The following is a 17,849-nucleotide window of genomic DNA, read 5'->3' on the forward strand; positions in this document are numbered from 1 at the left end:
ATAAATGGTTAAAACACAAACCAGTGAAACCCAGTAGTTTCAAGGTTAGTGGTGACACATTCCACCTCTAGCTTCTGTCACTACAGTAAGAAAAACATGCCCTAAGATATTTCAACTGTTTACCTGTAAATTGCAATAAAAACTCCATTACTTAGAATAGACTACAGCCTTATGAAAATCAATGAAGTCAATATGACTTTAAAAATAATCTTGTTTGTAAATCCACTTACATTACAGTATATTAAACCTATATTCTCAGTGGTATATAACTAGATTTTAGTTATTATGTTACCAACAGAATAAAGTAAATAGTTTACAGATGAACATATTTGCAACCATGAAATACTTCATTATTTTCTTAGCTAAAAATAATGACTATTTCTTGATCCCCTTCTTTTTTCATTTATACTGGAAACATCAGCAGCAACAAGCATCAGTCCTCAACAAGTAAAGAATAAGAAGTGTAGCAAAGAGGTTGGTTAAAGAAGGAAGAGAAGAAAGAAGGAACATAAATCACAAATATTTTGTACTTTAAGAACGGCAGATTGGACATCTTGTCAGCAAATATAAGTCTCAATTTCTTTTAAATGTAATACCTTCCATTCTGTTTTTCAAAAGGGAATAAAACCATATATTATCAACTAATGTTAAAGTCTATGCCTAAGGAGCTCTCTTTCCAAGGGCTTAGAAAAATAATTTAAATGTTAGGGTGATAGATCTACAAGAAATAATTCGTTTATTTTAAAACTATTTCACCATGAACCACTTTAAGGTCTGTAAACATCAGAATCATATTTCTATGAACAACAATGCTCTTTGTTTCTATTACACTTACTAAGACTATTCTAGACATCTCTTCTTTATACTACTACTTCAAAAGTCTGCTGCTTGTAATTAAGATTTTTTTTTAATTTGGTCATTACTGTCTAAAATAAACAGAAGATACTTCGTAATTCTGTATGCAAAAAAAGAAAAATGGAGTGTATTAGATTTCCTGACTGTACACTGTGGTAGTATATTGGCCAGAATTCGCAAAAGAAAAATATAAACCTTCTGATATTTTCTTTTTTCCCCTTTCTTAAATCTTATGTGCTACCAGTATGAGCATCACTGAATTGAAAGGTCAAGTTATTAGCAAAAGCTGATCTCTGTTAATGTTACTTTGTCTCCAAAGAAAACTAAAATGACTCCTGGTGACACTCTAAGCAGGATATGCTCATCCCAGAGAGCTAAGAAACTGAAATTAAAAGGTCAGAACGTCTTTGGGGATGCTGAAAACGCACTGTGGTATAAGAGGTAATCATCTACTCAGGCTGAGGTCTGTCTATAAACAGAGTTCTCTAAAGGTAAGGCTAATTCATCAGAATTAAAATCAGAAAGAATCAAAAAGGACCTTTTAGAACCCTCCTACACTGCTGGTGGGAACGTAGTTTGGTGCAGCCATCATGAAAAACAGTATGGAGAGTCATTTAAAAAACTAAAAATACTTACCTGATGATCCAGCAATCCCACTCCTGGGCATATATCTAAATAAAACGATAACTTGAAAAGATACACGCACCCCAATGTTCATAGTAACATTATTTACAATAGCCAAGACATGGAAACAACATAAATGTCCATCTACAGATGAACAGATAAAGATGTAGGGTGTGTGTGTGTGTTAATATATATATAATGTAATATTACTCAGCCATATAAAAGAATGAAATAATGTAATTTGCAGCAACGTGGATAGACCGAGAGATTATCACATTAAGTGAAGTCAGAGAAAGACAAATATTGTATGATATCACTTATATGTGGAATCTAAAACAAAAAATACAAATTTCATTTACAAACCAAAAGTAGACTCACAGACATAGAAAACAAACTATGATTACCAAAATGGAAAGGGCAGGGGAGGGATAAATTAGAAGTTTGGGATTAACAGTTACACATTACTACATATGAAATAGATAAATAACTAGGACCTACCATATAGCACAGGGAACTATATGCAATTTCTTATAACATAATGGAAAAGAATCTGAAAATATACACACACACACACACACATATATATACACATAGCCGAATCACTTTCCTGTATGCCTGAAACTAACATTGTAAATCAACTACACTTCAGTAATAAACTTTTTTTAAAAAAGGACCTTTTAAAAAGTACTTCATATCCTGGGTACTAGTTATAAGAATATACATTTGAGATTCAAGACAAAAGGGCCAATCCTCATTCTGTCCCTGAATTGGTGTATGACCATGGACAATCTGCATTATTTCTAGGCCTCAGTTTTTTATCTAAAATGGAGGTTTGGGATCACTGAGTGAGTAAACAGAGACACTTCTACCATTTATCCTTAGTTTCTAAAATGTAGAATTTAGATGGATTACTCATGCAGAGTGTAATTTGTACAGAAACCTCAGAGTAACTAACTGATCTCTAAGATTCTTTCCAGTTTTCACGTTATGATGTTAATCATATTGTCTTCCCAATTCATATTTTCTGATTATTTTAATTTTCAACAATTGTGTGTCAGATGCCTTCTAGGTATTAGAGAGCTATGCAGCGGAACTACCAGCACTACAGAGCCACATAAGATATATGCCCACCTGTAAGAAGTACAGAGTCTGGTAAACAGAGAAAGACATGTAAATAGCTAAGTGCAATAAAGAATTGCAGGTGGGCTGAGAGAGCTGTTAAATAGAATTAGGGAACTATGAAAGAAAGCTAGTTTTACTTGGGGCTTTTTGAGGTGATTAATCCAGCAAGATTTTATATAAAAAAGTGATATTTGATATTTTTGGAACAATGACAAGGGGTGGGACAGGTGCTTAGAAGAAAGGCATTCCCAGACAAAAATAATACAATAGCAAAAGCATAAACCATGAACCAGCTAGGCATGTTTACAGTAACTATTAGCAACTCAACAGGATTGGGGGTTTAGAATTTGACAGTAGATTTAGCAAGAGAAAATGCTGGAGATTTAGGGAGAGGTTAAATTGTGTGGGCTAGAATTCTTAAACAGTGTGAGTTATAACCTGTAGACAAAGGGGTTTGAGGGAAGCAGGAACATGGATAAAGCACCAGGTTTGGTATTGGAGAAAGCTGTTTTAGGAGTAGAACATTAAGAAGGTATTACTGATCTGATATACGGATGTAGGGCAATTAAAGTATAACTTTTCAAAGGCAAAAATGTGAAACCCATTCAAACAAAAAATGAGTATAAGCAAATATTTTATTCAACAAAGACTGTTAATTAATGAGGAAAACATTATCATTTGAGAAACCAGTTATTTACCAGCAATTTAAAAAATAACGTTAGGTTAAAATTTTTGGATTAGTTTTAAACCTGGCTAATGTCCAAAAAGGCAATAAACTATAATCTTTGACTTATTTCTTCCATCAAATGGAAATAATTTGCATTTCTACTGGACAAAAATCAACAAGCTAACATTTAACTTTACTAAATTTGAGACCTTCAGTCAATAGCATACAGTAAATTGAAAAGTATATTTCCCTAACCTTTGAGTGAGCCCATGTTCCTGTATGAAAATAAATGCCATCCACCTTCTTGCCCTATTTGCAACTTTTGGGTAATTTTTTCTTACCTAGAAAAACTACTATATCGGTATTTTAGTATGTACTGTCCCCTCCATTAAGTTTATGTACCATGTAATTGAACAACTTAAAATATGCCTATATAAATGCTATTATGCCCTATCATATTGTATAACTCATTTTGAAATTGCAAACTAAGCTTATCACTTGAGAAAATTCTTCTCTCTAGGAATATTTATGAACAGCATTAAATGGTGGACATTAAATCATTTCTGAAACCTGTTTCCAGTGTATCTATTTTGCTCAACACAGACATCTACTATACTTTGAAAAAGACAACTCTTTGTTCTTCCATCATATAACCAATTAGCTCACTATGCAAGTTTTCCTCTGGATAAATTGCAGTCTTGGGCTTCTGAAGCCAATGTTCTACAAGAGAAGCAGCTGGGCCTCAGGAATCACTATTTCATCACTGACATCGTTCTGCTCATCAGTAACTCTTAGATTATACTGAAAGTAACAAAGAGGACTTATGGCTTTTATTGAGGTTCCCTTGGATGTGGACTCTGTGACCAGAAATCCAATATGTGCTATATTGAATAAACATGCTATTATCCCTGCCAGTGGATGTTCATCCTGAATTTGTTTCAAAAAACCTAATTCTGTGAAATCAGCATTTTGACAGTGTCTTACAGGATAATGATAACATTTTATAGGAAAAAATGAAATGCTTGATACCCTTAATTCACTTCCACATCCCTCAGTAAAAATTTGAGGATAAGCAACAACTCACTTTATATGCTGATACGGTTTTACTATTACAAATTAGAACTAGGTGGCCTTGGTGCAAAATATGAAGAGCCCATTAAATACTATACAGAAGAAAGCCCAGAGATCAACCAGTCTAAACCCTATGTAATTGTATTTTGGATAAATGTCTTTAAATAGTTAACTGGCTTATCTCTAAAGATCTTATAAAACAAGTTAATATATTCCTTTTCCTAGTTGTTTATTTTCTAACCAATCTGTCTTAGAGAGTTGGGCTTGGGAGTTGCATTTTATTCACTCATGCAACAAATATTTATCAAACATTTTAAAATTCAAGGAAACTGACAATCAAAAGCCCGTGCTTTCAAAGATTTTACATGGACGTAGGGAAAGTCAGATGATGAGTAAATACATATGTGCATAAACAAACAAGAAAATTTCCAGTGGTGCCAAGTGCTTTGCAGAGAAATAAAAGACATTTGTGTAATAGTGATTGTGTAGTGCTCTAGATTAAGAAGTCAGGCTAAGATTTCTCTAAGGAAGTTACTCAAAATGAAGTTGAGTGACAAAAGGAAGCTCACCATGAGATAATAAGGAGGAAAAGCATTCAAGACCAAGGGAACAGACAAGGCAGAGAGTAGAATGGATGTACATGTCCTAAAAACCAGAAGAAAACCAGTCTGCATGGAAAACAGAGGCAAAGGAAAGGAGTGTGAGATGCTGTGGGGCATAAATGCTAGAGAGACATTTTTCACTAATGGTTAAACTGAGTACTGTATATCATGTAATTTGAGAACTTCACTTGCCATTTCTATTCTATTAGGCCCCAAGCTTATTCATGAAAAAAAAATCATGAAGCTGCCTATAATATTGAGTATATTTCTGCGGAAAAGTTGACTTACCTTTTATCTAAACAAGCATCTTATCCAATGTCTCCATATTGGTCAAAAGGACAATATTACTGCTAATTATTATTATAACAGTTATTGAATGAAACAGTCCTTATAGGAGCTTGCTTGAAGGATGTGAATTCTATCTATCATATTATACAGAAATCTGTGTTTGGACCCAACCTCTTTTTCAGAGCTGAGCCCAGTCAGTCTAATTTGGCTGAACAAATTTGGAGCGGAGTAAAACAGGCCCTCCCCAGCATCACTAGGCTTGTACCTTTCCTAGGCCCCTTAAGGACCATTATTCTTTGCTAGCAGAGAGTTAGGGCTCTGCATCCTAAATTGTCTGGTGTCTTTTGTCTCCAAACGCACTGGAATCTATAAAACTCCAAATGGTGGTCACTCAGGGGCAGGAACAGTCCGAGTTAAGGGCTGGGACATATCTAAAGGCAGCTGGGGAAAAGCTCTGCTCCTGCACTAGGGGTTACGACCACAACGCCCAAACTCAGCAGGAAGTAGTTACAAGAGGCTTCTTGCCCCTCAGCGCCTCTCAAGAAAAAGGAGAGAGACAAAAGACAGGAGGAGTTTGTCACCGGCAAACCCCATGAGCAATTCGTGGGGAATAAAAATAGAATATGGGTAATAAAATAAAGTCTAACCTTTTTATTTCTTTTCCTCGTGCTTCATCTAGTTTCACCTGCTCACAGGGTGCCGCATGCAGAGGCCTGGAACCTGCACTTCAGAGCAGAGTTTCTAGTGCGAAGAGCTGTTCCTGACAACTCACCGTGAGAACTCCATCCCGCCAGTTTCCCTTCCCGCGGGAATCTCGCCCCACGGGAATCTCGCTGTGGGAGAATCTCGCCCCACGAGAATCTCGTCCTCGGGAATCTCGCGACAGGAATCTCGCGGTGGGAGACTCTCACCGCACAGGAGTCTCGTGCTCGAGGGAAGCAGCCCAGCCACAGCCTGTCGAGGAGGCTTTCGCCCTAGAGGTCCACCTCCCACCTCTCCATTCTTTAAGCAAAGAATAAAACTTTCCTTCACTGTTGAACCGTCTGGTTCTATTGGTGCCAGCAACACTGCGCGGAAAAACTCTCACTGGGGACCAACGCAGGGAGGTACGTAACATTACCTAATATGACATATGACATGCAGAGTAACTGACATCATCCCAGGTAATAATAATCACGTGTTCTGTATTACCAATTATTATTCTTATGAATCATTTTATGGTAGAATTACTAGATACTCATTTTAAACACTCCTTTTTATTTTTGTTTTGTCAGAGTAATACAAAGATAGGTCAGTATCAAATGCTGCAGAAGCCTATAGTTTATAACTACAGTCTGAGACCAGTTTTTAAAACTATTTTTGTAGAAAGAAAACTAATACATTCTTATACTCATTATAAAGAATATAAGCAGTTCTGAATCCTGCCACCTAAAATGACATCATTCCAATCATCTTTTTCTCCATGCCTACAGAGAGAAGACAAGATACAGTTTGATACTTTTTAAAATAAAAGTGTTTTTTTGTATTTTATATTTTTCCATAATATGGATGAAGAGAAACTGAAGAGACTGTGAATATTTAAATATTTCTTCAAAAAGCCTTACAAAAGATGTATTTCTTAAAAGATGTATTTCTTTAAAAAGCCTTACAAAATTGAGAAAATATATTTAGTATTAAGGAGTTGAGATCATTAGTCTGTAAGCTATAAATTTCAATTGTAGACAGTTGTGTTGACTTCCCTCTAAGAAAGACTGAACACTAGCCTCTTTTTGTTAATTTTACTACATTTTGTAGAATCCAAGTTGATGATATTTGCATCCTATTGTGCAATAATCCGAATTTCTTGAGTATTCTTCAATATTCAATGGTCTACATAAATAATAAGGTATTTTTTTCTTGTTCACTGTTATTGTTTTAATTTTTAAATGATTGCTACTGATTTGGATCTTTTTTCTGACCAAGTAATTTCTACTGGTAGCAAGAAGGCCTGGCTACTCTGAGTTCTTTTACTTTTGAGAATGTTTGCTTTACAGTCGGACTCTAACTTGCCAGCTATGGGTAATTGGATCTCTCTTTGTTTCAAGGTTAGAAGTGATTAGTCTAATGCTCAGGCATTGAATGTTGCTGGGAAGTGTCTCAGGGACAGTCTGTTTTGATTTTTTCTCTTGAAAGATTTTCTTTCTCCATAGATGCCCAAAATATTCTTTCTTCATGAACAGACTTTTATAAATTAATTAGAATTAATCTTTGTGTCACATGTTCTACATGGAATTTTTCTAGAACTTATATGCTTTTTTATACTGCAGATTAGTCATTTATTTCAGAAGATGTTGCTTGCTTGCTTATTTATTTATTTATTTATTTATTATAAATTTGAAGACAATAATGCTTCAACTGGGTCAATTTTGTTTCTTCCATATGATTTTGCTTCTCACTGATACCTTTAATCTTTTTTTATTTTTCATGTATGTTTGCTGCAGTTATCTCAAACCTTTACTCAGTGTTATTAATTTAATTTCAGATGTCTATACATTTCTTTTCATTTCTAATTTTTTCAACATTTTTGTGGTGTGTCTCCATCCTAATTTTCTTCCTTATGTCTTTAATTTGCCTTTACTTCTCTTCCTGTTTTATCAACATATTTTAGTATTTTGTTCTGTTGCATTCATGTTCATAGTGTTGTTTTACAGCACAAAGCATTTCCAGAGAATTTATTTCTGTTTTCTGTGTTTTTGTTTCCTTAGGCTGGGGTAATTTTTTACTGACTTTTGCAAAATGTAGATTTTTCTTCGATCATTTAAAAACAAAAGCATGCCATTTAAAAAATTTCTTTCTCATGACATTTCTCTTTGCTCTGACATGAGGAGTAAATTCTTTATTTCCTTTATCCCAGACTTACACACTAGGTGCCCCTCACCAAGACGAAGTTTGAGGGCCTTTCATTTTTTCACTCCTCTATTTCTCCTCCATTTTCTAAAGACAGTGCCATGGAAGAATGAAGAGAGTTGTCAAGGCAGCTTAGGCACAGCTTGTCTCATCTCTCGCACCCCAGATTTTGTTAAAAGCCCTGCATCATGCTCCCTCCATCTAATGGGGGGGGGGGGGTTACCACTACTGTGGAAAGACATTTTTGGATTTCAGATTTTACAACTTAGAAACAGTTCCTACACTGTTACAAAATACTGTCCATTAATTTTTTCTGTTTCTCCCCCATAGTTCTTTTTACCTCAACTTCATCACAAAAGGTAAACTTTTAAAATTGGGAGATTAGTTTGCTTCATATATTTGTAAAACTCAATATGAATTATCAGTGTTTTGTGAACTTCTCAGCATGGCTTCTGAGGGAATTAGGTAGAGTTAGGAACATTGCTACTCCTCAAAAATGCTTTCCTATCTTTAAAGTCTATGGACTGGCTCTGAATCCCCTGTCAAATGTTTCTATGGAAAACACCTTGTTAAACAGCGGACATATGTTTCCCAATGGAAATTAACTGCTAATAAAAACAAGTAAGAAAGATAGGTGACTGTGAGACAGGAAAATAGCTTTGTATTTGAAATTGGACAGTAAATAACCTTGTTTTATCAAGGGAGCATTTCTCTTAAAAATCATTTTACATTTTTGGCCAGAATTCAGAAACTGTTCTTAGTTCATCTCTTTTATTTTAATCTGAATCAGTAGTTCTCAGCTTTGCCTGCACATTTGAATTACCTAGGGAGCTTTAAAAAAAAAAAAAGTGTCTCTGCTCAGGCCCAAATCTAGACCAAATGAAAAAGAAAAAAATTTCTGCGGTGAAGCCCAGGAATTCACAACAGGGAATGTTGGGAGCCACCGATGTACACAAACATTAAAGCTGTTGATTTGATTTTTTAAAGATACCTTTGAACATTACTTTGTTATTATTAAACACTAATAACTTTCCATTACTAGCCATATATTTTGTGAAGAAAATGTAAGCTTTTCTTCTATGAGATGAAAAATACTTATTAGTTAGGCTTAGCAAAATTTCTAAGCAATCTAATACTGTGTGGCAAAACTAGCAACTTTTTCATGGACTAAACATGTTCTTTTGGACTTTCCATGTATAGTTATACAGTTGGTTATGTAATGTCATACACTACCCAGAATATAACAGTTGGAAGCTACTGGTATTTATCTCCCAAAATCAAATCATTGTCATCTGAGAATATCCAGGGACTTGTCCATGAAGTAAGCAGTTAAGCAAGATGTAAAAAGTCCTCACTCTGTCAACTCTTTAAAAATAATCTAGTAAATCAGTCTGTGCTTAATAGACTTCACTAATTTTTTTTCTATTGGACTTAGTACCCATGCAATATTTTAGTGCACAGTTTAAATCTGAATATTGTCTATTGAAGCAGTTTAAAATTTCAGTAGGGAACATATTCTGTTAGTTGTTTCTGTTGTATCACTTGGAGCTTGGAAATTGTGTAACAAAATGACCTAATGTAAGTTCAACCCAAGAGTTTACTGATGAACCAAGGATGTAGAAACAACATGAAATAATAAAATAAACTGAATGCCATGGTCAAAAATTAATATTTGTCAGAAAAGTGATGAATGATTATATTTGTTGTTTGGATCAATGGCCTGTACATTTCCTATTCTAAGGTTTACTTCCCTTTCCAGATAGACAAATTTAAGGGCTTAAAATCTAAGCCAGAGCAGTCATAAAACACATGGCTGGGAATAAACCAGTGAAATTCCATAGTTTAATTCTATGAGTTCTCTCAGAATCAAAATATCAAATTTATTAAGAGACTTTGACAGTTACATTTTGTGAATCCTACAGACCTATATACCACTTCTAAAATAGAAAATAAAGACTTCATGACTTTTTGTTTAATGCATCCTTAGATGTTAGGAGCCTTTGTAGTACTGAAATCTCTTACTTAGGAGATTTACTGTGTCTAATTACTGGTAAGGCCATAGAATTTGGCACCAGTCTTACCCAGAATTAGACCTTGGATCAGATGCTTACTCATAGATAACACTGGATAGCTTACTTCTTCTTTTGAACTTCAGTGACCCTATCTGTAAAATTATAAAGATGAAAATACAATCTTTATAGGTGTGTTCAGGTATCTGTGTTTAAGGTAAGTTTATATATATGGAAGATATGTATTATTGGCCACCCAGGAGTTGCAGAGTACATTACTAAATTTAAAGTAAGAAATGTTGTTATTGATGATGATGATGATGATGATGATGATAATAATAATAATAATAATAATAATTAATAATAAATGATATTGTCCTCAGAAGCCACCAGCCCTCCACACCAGAATTTAAGTTCATTATAATTACTTTCAAATTGTTCTGCTGGAAAAAGAACTTTATAGATTTTAAAAAGGACATTATTTATTCGAAAAGTAGTCATGGTTTTGTGAAATGTGAACATTCAAACAAGTACGGCATTTGGAATTGTGTCTGGTTATACTTTTTTTGGGATCCTAGGCAGCCTTCATTTTGCTTTTCATCAGGTCTAGCATTCTATATCATTTGTCCAGAAAAGTTTTACCTTTATAGGTCAAGTTTAGGGAGAAGATAAGCCAGTATTTTGAATGTGGTCAAATTTAGTATGGATTAATCAATCTATGTGGGCCCTTTGCCACTTGCTTTAAAAGACCCCATGAATTAAAAAAATTGCTGTTATAAAGTCTCCCAAAATATCTAAGTAAAATAAGCCAGTATTGATCTTGTTCTGCAGGAATGCTCGACTTTATCTGAACAGAAAACCTCATTAAACCTCTAGCAGCTGCCCTTTGCTGCTATTGTTATTTTAAAATGTCTTTTATACAATACTTTTCTTTCCGAATAAATGGCCTCAAGTGTGGCGGAATCAATGCAGTTATCTGAGACTTACGTTTGGTAAATAAAAATGATTGTGTGGCAACAAAATGAGCCTCATTGCCAGACTTGTAGTGACTGGCAGGAAGGAATCTTTAATTTGTACTAAAGTATCAGAAAATCTATAAAATACAAACTATACTTAGGTTCTTTTTTTTGTTGTTTTTAAGTGGCAGTTTTTCTATTCTGACTGTATATATTTTTTCTGCTCAATACAGATTCATTTAATTGCTATGAAGCATGTTCAGAGTTAAAGACAAAAAATTTTGATAATTGGAGCTTATTTTAAGAAATTGAGTAAGTCTAACTTTTTATGCCACATGTGCTTTTAAAATCTATTATTATAAGAAATAAGCAAAGCCCTAAGCAGCTACAGAGGCTTAGTTAATTTATTTCTTTTGTGGATATAACTAGAATTATAGTCCTCTATGCATCCAAATACTTTCTTTAACTATCATAGTTAAGACTGTTCAGCTATTTTTTAAATTTTCATAATATAAGGCAGCCCTCCGGGATAACTTATTTGAAGGAGAAGCCCTACAGGAGAGCCCAAAGGAACAGCTTCTCACATGGAGTCAGTCTAGGGTGAGGGGTGGCTCTTTCTTGAGTTTGGGGCTACTGTTAAAAACAAATAAAGTAAAACAAACAACCACAGGCATCACAACTGCACCTTTGCAGGCACAGCAACAACTCATCCACTCTGAGTTGCTACCAGAAAGCATTACCTGGGACCTCACAGAGGCAGCTCCGGATATGCCAGCACCTGCTGGTGCCAAGTGGACAGGACGTTCTGTAGCCCAGCAGCTCTCATCACGTGGTGCTGTAGCTGCAGGTACACCAGTCGCTGTCGTGTGAGGAGGCATTCAGGAAGTGACCAGGTAATGACTGTCAGTGTTTCTTCCTCTCTAGACTGTGTGCTGTTTGGATTAAGGATTGCTTATTATAAATGTCTATATCTGCAGAGACTAGCAAAATGTCTAGTAGGTAGATAACTTTATTAAACTATTTAATAACTGAGTATTAAATATTAATGAGAATGTTCTGTTGCAGACAAAATCGAGCATGTGTGTATGTGTGTGTGCACATGCATGTGTACGTGTGTATGTATGTAGGTTGTACCTGAGACAGACAGACAAAAAGACTGACCAAAGCAGTAGAAAAGAGCAAGTTCATACTTGTAGCATTTCTTGTTCTTATTTTGAACCATTATTTTATATAATTTTCTCAAGAACAAATATAAGACCTTATCAGTGGAAAGCAAATATGAAAATATCACTAAGACATTTTTGAACTGTTATTTTATAGAGCAGTAGTCTTCAAAATTAGGTACTTAAAACACCCAAGGATGCACAAAGATTTTCTAGCAGGTATGTGGGCAGGACATAGGTGGCTTCTAGAAAAATCAATTTCCAGACCCTTAACTTTAATACATGTCCTTTCCAGAAATCAATCTGCCTGAGAACATCTGTGATTTGCCAACTATTTTTTCTTGCCTCTCCTTTCAAAACTGCCCTTTTACCCCTACACAAAGGGAACAGGTCCATCTCACCCACCCCACACGACATGGTGCATTGTCATCAGGTGAAAACGCATGTAGGCACCAAAGGAGGATTTTAGATATATTGCTTTTGTGGAGCGCACCATGAGGGCAAAATAAAGAGAAGGCTATTGAAGGGGAAGCACCTTATTTCCTCCATCACCAAAGGAAGGGTGGGGCTTTCTGTATTCTTGATTCAGCCTAATTATCTTAGAATTAAGTGGTGAGATTTCTGTCATGGGAATAAAAAATGATTATATTTAAATTAAAAATAAAATGAAGGCAGATATTTTCATGGAAATTCAGCCTGATTTTGGCTAAGAGCTATCTTTGCCATTTAGATTATATGATGGCTTTTTCCCAAATTTGAAAAGACTAAATCTGAAGCTTAATGGTGTTGATGATAAATGCAATAAAATCCCACCCTACCACTGTAAACAAAGTTCAGATATTTAAATTGCACCCAATGCAGGATTGAGTTATTGTAAGCCTAAACTAAATGACCAGAGTGAAGCTGCTATGAAGGATGGAAACTAACAGCATTCTGTCTGAGTTTATGGCATCAGTGAGTTTTATTGTCTGTTTAAAGGAGGTTCCAATCAACAAAATGTCAGAACATTTTACAGTGTGTGAAATTATGATAATTATTGATAAATTTAAAATGTGCAAGAGTATACAGAACATTTTTTTCAGAATTCTTTTAGGAGGAATAAAATGAAAAAAGTTTGAATATCACAGCATAGCATTCAGGCTGGTTTCCAATTTTATTCTTAATTTTTGTGCTAGTCTTATGAGTATTTATAATCACATGGAAAGTCTTGATTTAACTAAAACATGACCTTCACCTCCCTTGCCCATTCCTCCTCATCTTGTAGAACTCAAAGGAGTAGGGAGAAGGGTAGAGAGATCTGCATTTAAAAGAGGATCTCTGAGATTCAAACTGTTGAGCAGAGTACATAAGTTGGCCAACCTACTCCTCTGATCCCATTAATTCATTTACATTTTATATAATTATTTTATATATTAGAGCTTAAGTCTACCATCTTGCTATTTTTTTTTTTTTTTTTGCCACATCTTTTTCCCCTTCCTTTATTCTCCCTTTCATGCTTTCTTTTGGGTTAGTTAATAACTTTTCATGTACTAATTTAATACCTCTGTTCGCATTTTAGCCACATTTCTTTGTTTAACAATTTAAATCGTTGCTTTAATGTGGGCTTTCTCAGCATCAGCACTATTGACATTTAAGACTGGATAACTCTTTGTTATGAGAGACTGTCCTGGGTGTTGTAGTATTTTTAGAAGCACCATTGGCCTCTGTCCTCTAGAAGCCAGTAGCACTACTCCTTCAGAGAACCAATAGTATTTCCAGATATTCCCAAATATCCTATAAGGGAAAAAAAAATCACAACTTGTTTAGAATTAGTCCTCTATGAGATACAAAATGCAGTGACATGTGGTTGCTATTGACTCAAAGATAATACTGTACCACCTGCATTGACTACATTGATCTCTATAAGAATTCTATGAAATAAATATGATTTTTATCCCCATTCTCAAGATAAGTAAAGCAAGGCACTGAGAGTTTCAGTAACTTGCCCAAAGATACAAAGATGAAATCACTGTAAAGTTTTAATTCTTATAAAAATAACATACTTTTATTTTTTTATTTTCTATTGTTGAATTTTTTATAACTTGTTTAAGAATCTGTGAACTAATTCCGCAACTCCACTTTTTATTGTTTTTACAATTAACACCTTATTAACTGTGGACAGGTGTTTCCCAATGGGAGGCTGAGTTCCAACCAGGTGTTAATGAAAAGAAACAAGAAAGGTAGGTTAATAAGACATGGGAAAATTGCCATGTATCTAAAATAGGACTGGAAACTAGCTTGTTCTATCAAGGGAGAGATGTATTTTTTTTTTGTATCACTTCAAGTTTTCTACCAAATTTCAGAAACCTTTAGTAATTCTTTGATTTTGACTTTAGTTAAGGTAACATAAAATTTGCTGATGATTGATGTAAATATAGCCTTGATCATTGATCTTGTATCAGAATGAATGATTTGTGAGCATCCTGTGAATACAAACTGCTAAACAATATACTTTATAATAAAAAATTAAAATGGGAGTAACAACGGAGGATGGAATAACACATATTAATAATATTTTTTGGCAGAGCTAACAACTTCTTCACAGGACAAACATGTTCTTTCAATTCTTTGTTATATACAATCATGGAATATATTATGACCCTCATTGAAATCAAGTTCTTACAACATTCAGGATTTTATAAAGGAGTTATATTGGAATTTCCCTTGATCTCAACAAATACAATTATACATATTAAGGGAAAATAGGGTGGTCATGGTAGATCTCACTGAAAAGATAAAATTCAAGTGAAGACTTGAATAAAGTAAATATTTTAGGGTTTTTTTAATGCTAGATTTTTAATCCATTTGAAATTTGAGAAACAGCCAGGAGGTAGTATTCTTTCTCTCTCCTCAGAACTGGTTGGACAATACTGTTAAACCCAAACTTAAATTTCATCCATTGTATTGCTATGCCGACATTATCATTTATCAAATACCCGTATATTCACAAGCCTATTTCTGGGATTCTTTCACAATGCCATTGATATATTTTTTTCTATTGCCAACTTCTTTATGACCTTTTCATTTTTAATATGGCTTGGTTTAGGTTCATACTTCCCTATGCTGATCAGAAACATCTGTGTTAGGAATAACCTGTAGGAATGGAGATTTTTATTATGCTGAGTTTATAGCTGACTTCTGGGAGAACTGACATCTTACACTTCAAGTATATGATATACTCCTCCATTCAGTCTGATTTTCTTTAATGTTAATAAATTTATCAAAGTTTTATTCATTTATTTTTAGGTTCATTCTTTGCTACTTTTTAATTTTTTTGCTATTATACATACAATCTTTTCTATTATTTCTTAATTCACTATTGCAGGTTTATTACTTGTGTATATATTGATGTGTGTCCAGTATATTGCTGAAACCTCTTATTAGTTTTAATAAATTTATCCATTATTTTATTTTCAATTCTCTGGAGAGATATTTGTATTGCCAGGAAATAATTACAGATTTCTCTTTCTTTTCCTGTTTTTGAAATATTGTAGAATTGACTAGAAACCCTACAACAGTGGTGGAATTTTGTCCTGTTCTTGACTTTAATGGGAATATTTATGTCATTTAACTGTTAAGTATGATAATTGCTGTGTTTATAGTTGAACATTTTTATCAGATAAAAGAAGTTCCCATTTATTCATGGTTTGTTAAAATATTTTATCAAAACTGTGTGTAGAATTTTATCAAATATTTTTTCTGTAATTGTGGTGTTTTTCTAATTTTGATCTGTTAATGTAGAGGACATTAATAGATTTTTAAATGTTGTATGATCTTTTAATTCCTAGTTTGTTGTGATTTCCTTTTACTCAGTGCTAGATAAATGTGGTAATACTTACAAAACCATTTTTGCTTTTGTATTTACAAGCTCTCCCTCCTGCTATGTCCTAGAGTACATTGATCACCTAAAAATGAATTCAGTCATCTTTTAGCTTTTCAGTAGTCTATAATAACTTTATAATTTGAGAAATACCTACTCCTTGAAATATCAATACACCTTATCAATTCAATTTTTCTGAGGCTGGTGTCTAATTTTGAAATTAAATATCAATTTTAAATTCATGGTTATTGGTAATTTCAGGTTTTCTAATTCTTGGGCTGTATTTGCTAATCATATTTTTCCTGTAAATTGATCCATTTTACCTTATTTTCAAACTTATTATTTTATATATATATGTATACACACACACACACACACACACACACACACACACACACACACACACACAGTTGACCCTTGAACAACTTTGGGGTTAGGGACCCATTGGAAATACAAGTATAACTTATCTTCAGCCCTCTGTATAGGTAGTTTCTCCATATCCTCAGTTCCTCCATATCTGTGGTTCTGCATCCCTAGATTCAACTAATCATGGATTATGTGGTACTGTAGTATTTACTATTGAAAAAAATTGATGTATAAGTGGACCCATGCAGTTCAAACCCACATTGTTCAAGAGTCAACTGTATGTTCATAAATTTGAATTTAGTCTGTATCTCTAATTCAGTTCAGTTCTCAGATTTGCATATGGCTTATTTAAGCATTCTTGCTTTTGTTTTTTGTCCATATTTGCAAAAGTGTTGTCTACTTGGATAATAGTAGGATAATGGTCTTTTGGAAGAACCAAATTTGAAGTGTGTTGATCAACTGAAATACTGTGTTTATTTTTAAAAACAATGTCTGCTTCATTAACTTCTTTTCTTTTAACTGTTAGAGAAATACAAAGAGATTAGAAGAAAAGATTTTGGCCAGAAAACTAAGACAGAGGTGGTTCATAGAACAAAAAGAAAATGCTTAAGTCTCAAAGGGAGTCATAGGGGCCAGAGATTCCTAATGGCAATTCATGATGAAGCATGAGTAAAGTCAGTAGTGAAAGCCAGGATTGCTGTTTCATCCACTAGGCACTGGGATGTCAGGCCAATGGTTTTCAGCCACTGCTCATCCTGTTTGGTCAGTTGTCTCTCATGCCTATGCCAGAAGGATTTGATCTTTATTTGCATTATCACTCCCACTCACAAAACTGATGGTGAAATAATAAGGCAGTATAATGAATGTAGGAATTATATTTTTAAAAATTCAGTTTAAATATGTTCAAATGTATGTCTTGTAACTTTTACTTAATCTGGGCACAGGCTTGTGAGTGAGTCTTTGATATTCTCTAGAAAAATAGACAATTTGAATTCCATTACCATATTGAAAATCTTCCTCCGAAGTTCTAATTTCCTATCATTTCTCCTGCATTTGTCTGAAGCTGCTGTTCAGAATTTTAAATAATTCATTTACATAAGAATCCTTTTCTTAGCTTCAGACAGTGTGAATATTTTTATGTAGATTAAAGTGTACTCATATGAAAATTTTAGGGGGAAAAAACCCAGAAAACAAAACAAAACAAAAATTCCCAGAAACCAAAAACAGATTATAGATTTAATAAACTACAGTGAATTCACATGTGCCACAGCTATTGCAAAAATGTGAAAATCATCAGGTAGGATGCAATTTAGATAAAGTGTTCTACTGTCTATGTATTTATTATTTTTCTTTACCCTGGGATAGGAATTTAATATTTTAC

At 34.0% G+C, this 17,849-nt stretch overlaps 1 long non-coding RNA gene across 1 annotated transcript in view; it reads left to right on the top strand.

Moving 5' to 3' along the window:
- Positions 1 to 6,135: 6,135 nt before the first annotated feature.
- The window catches only part of LOC116665867, a 136,043-nt gene continuing 124,329 nt past the window's right edge, over positions 6,136 to 17,849 (top strand). The window contains exons 1-2 of the long non-coding RNA XR_004322618.1: positions 6,136 to 6,335; positions 11,774 to 11,973. This is a non-coding gene — a long non-coding RNA (uncharacterized LOC116665867). The remainder of the gene's footprint in view (positions 6,336 to 11,773; positions 11,974 to 17,849) is intronic.

Source organism: Camelus ferus, chromosome 1, assembly GCF_009834535.1.
Source record: "Camelus ferus isolate YT-003-E chromosome 1, BCGSAC_Cfer_1.0, whole genome shotgun sequence".
In the NCBI taxonomy this organism is placed as follows: domain Eukaryota; kingdom Metazoa; phylum Chordata; class Mammalia; order Artiodactyla; family Camelidae; genus Camelus; species Camelus ferus.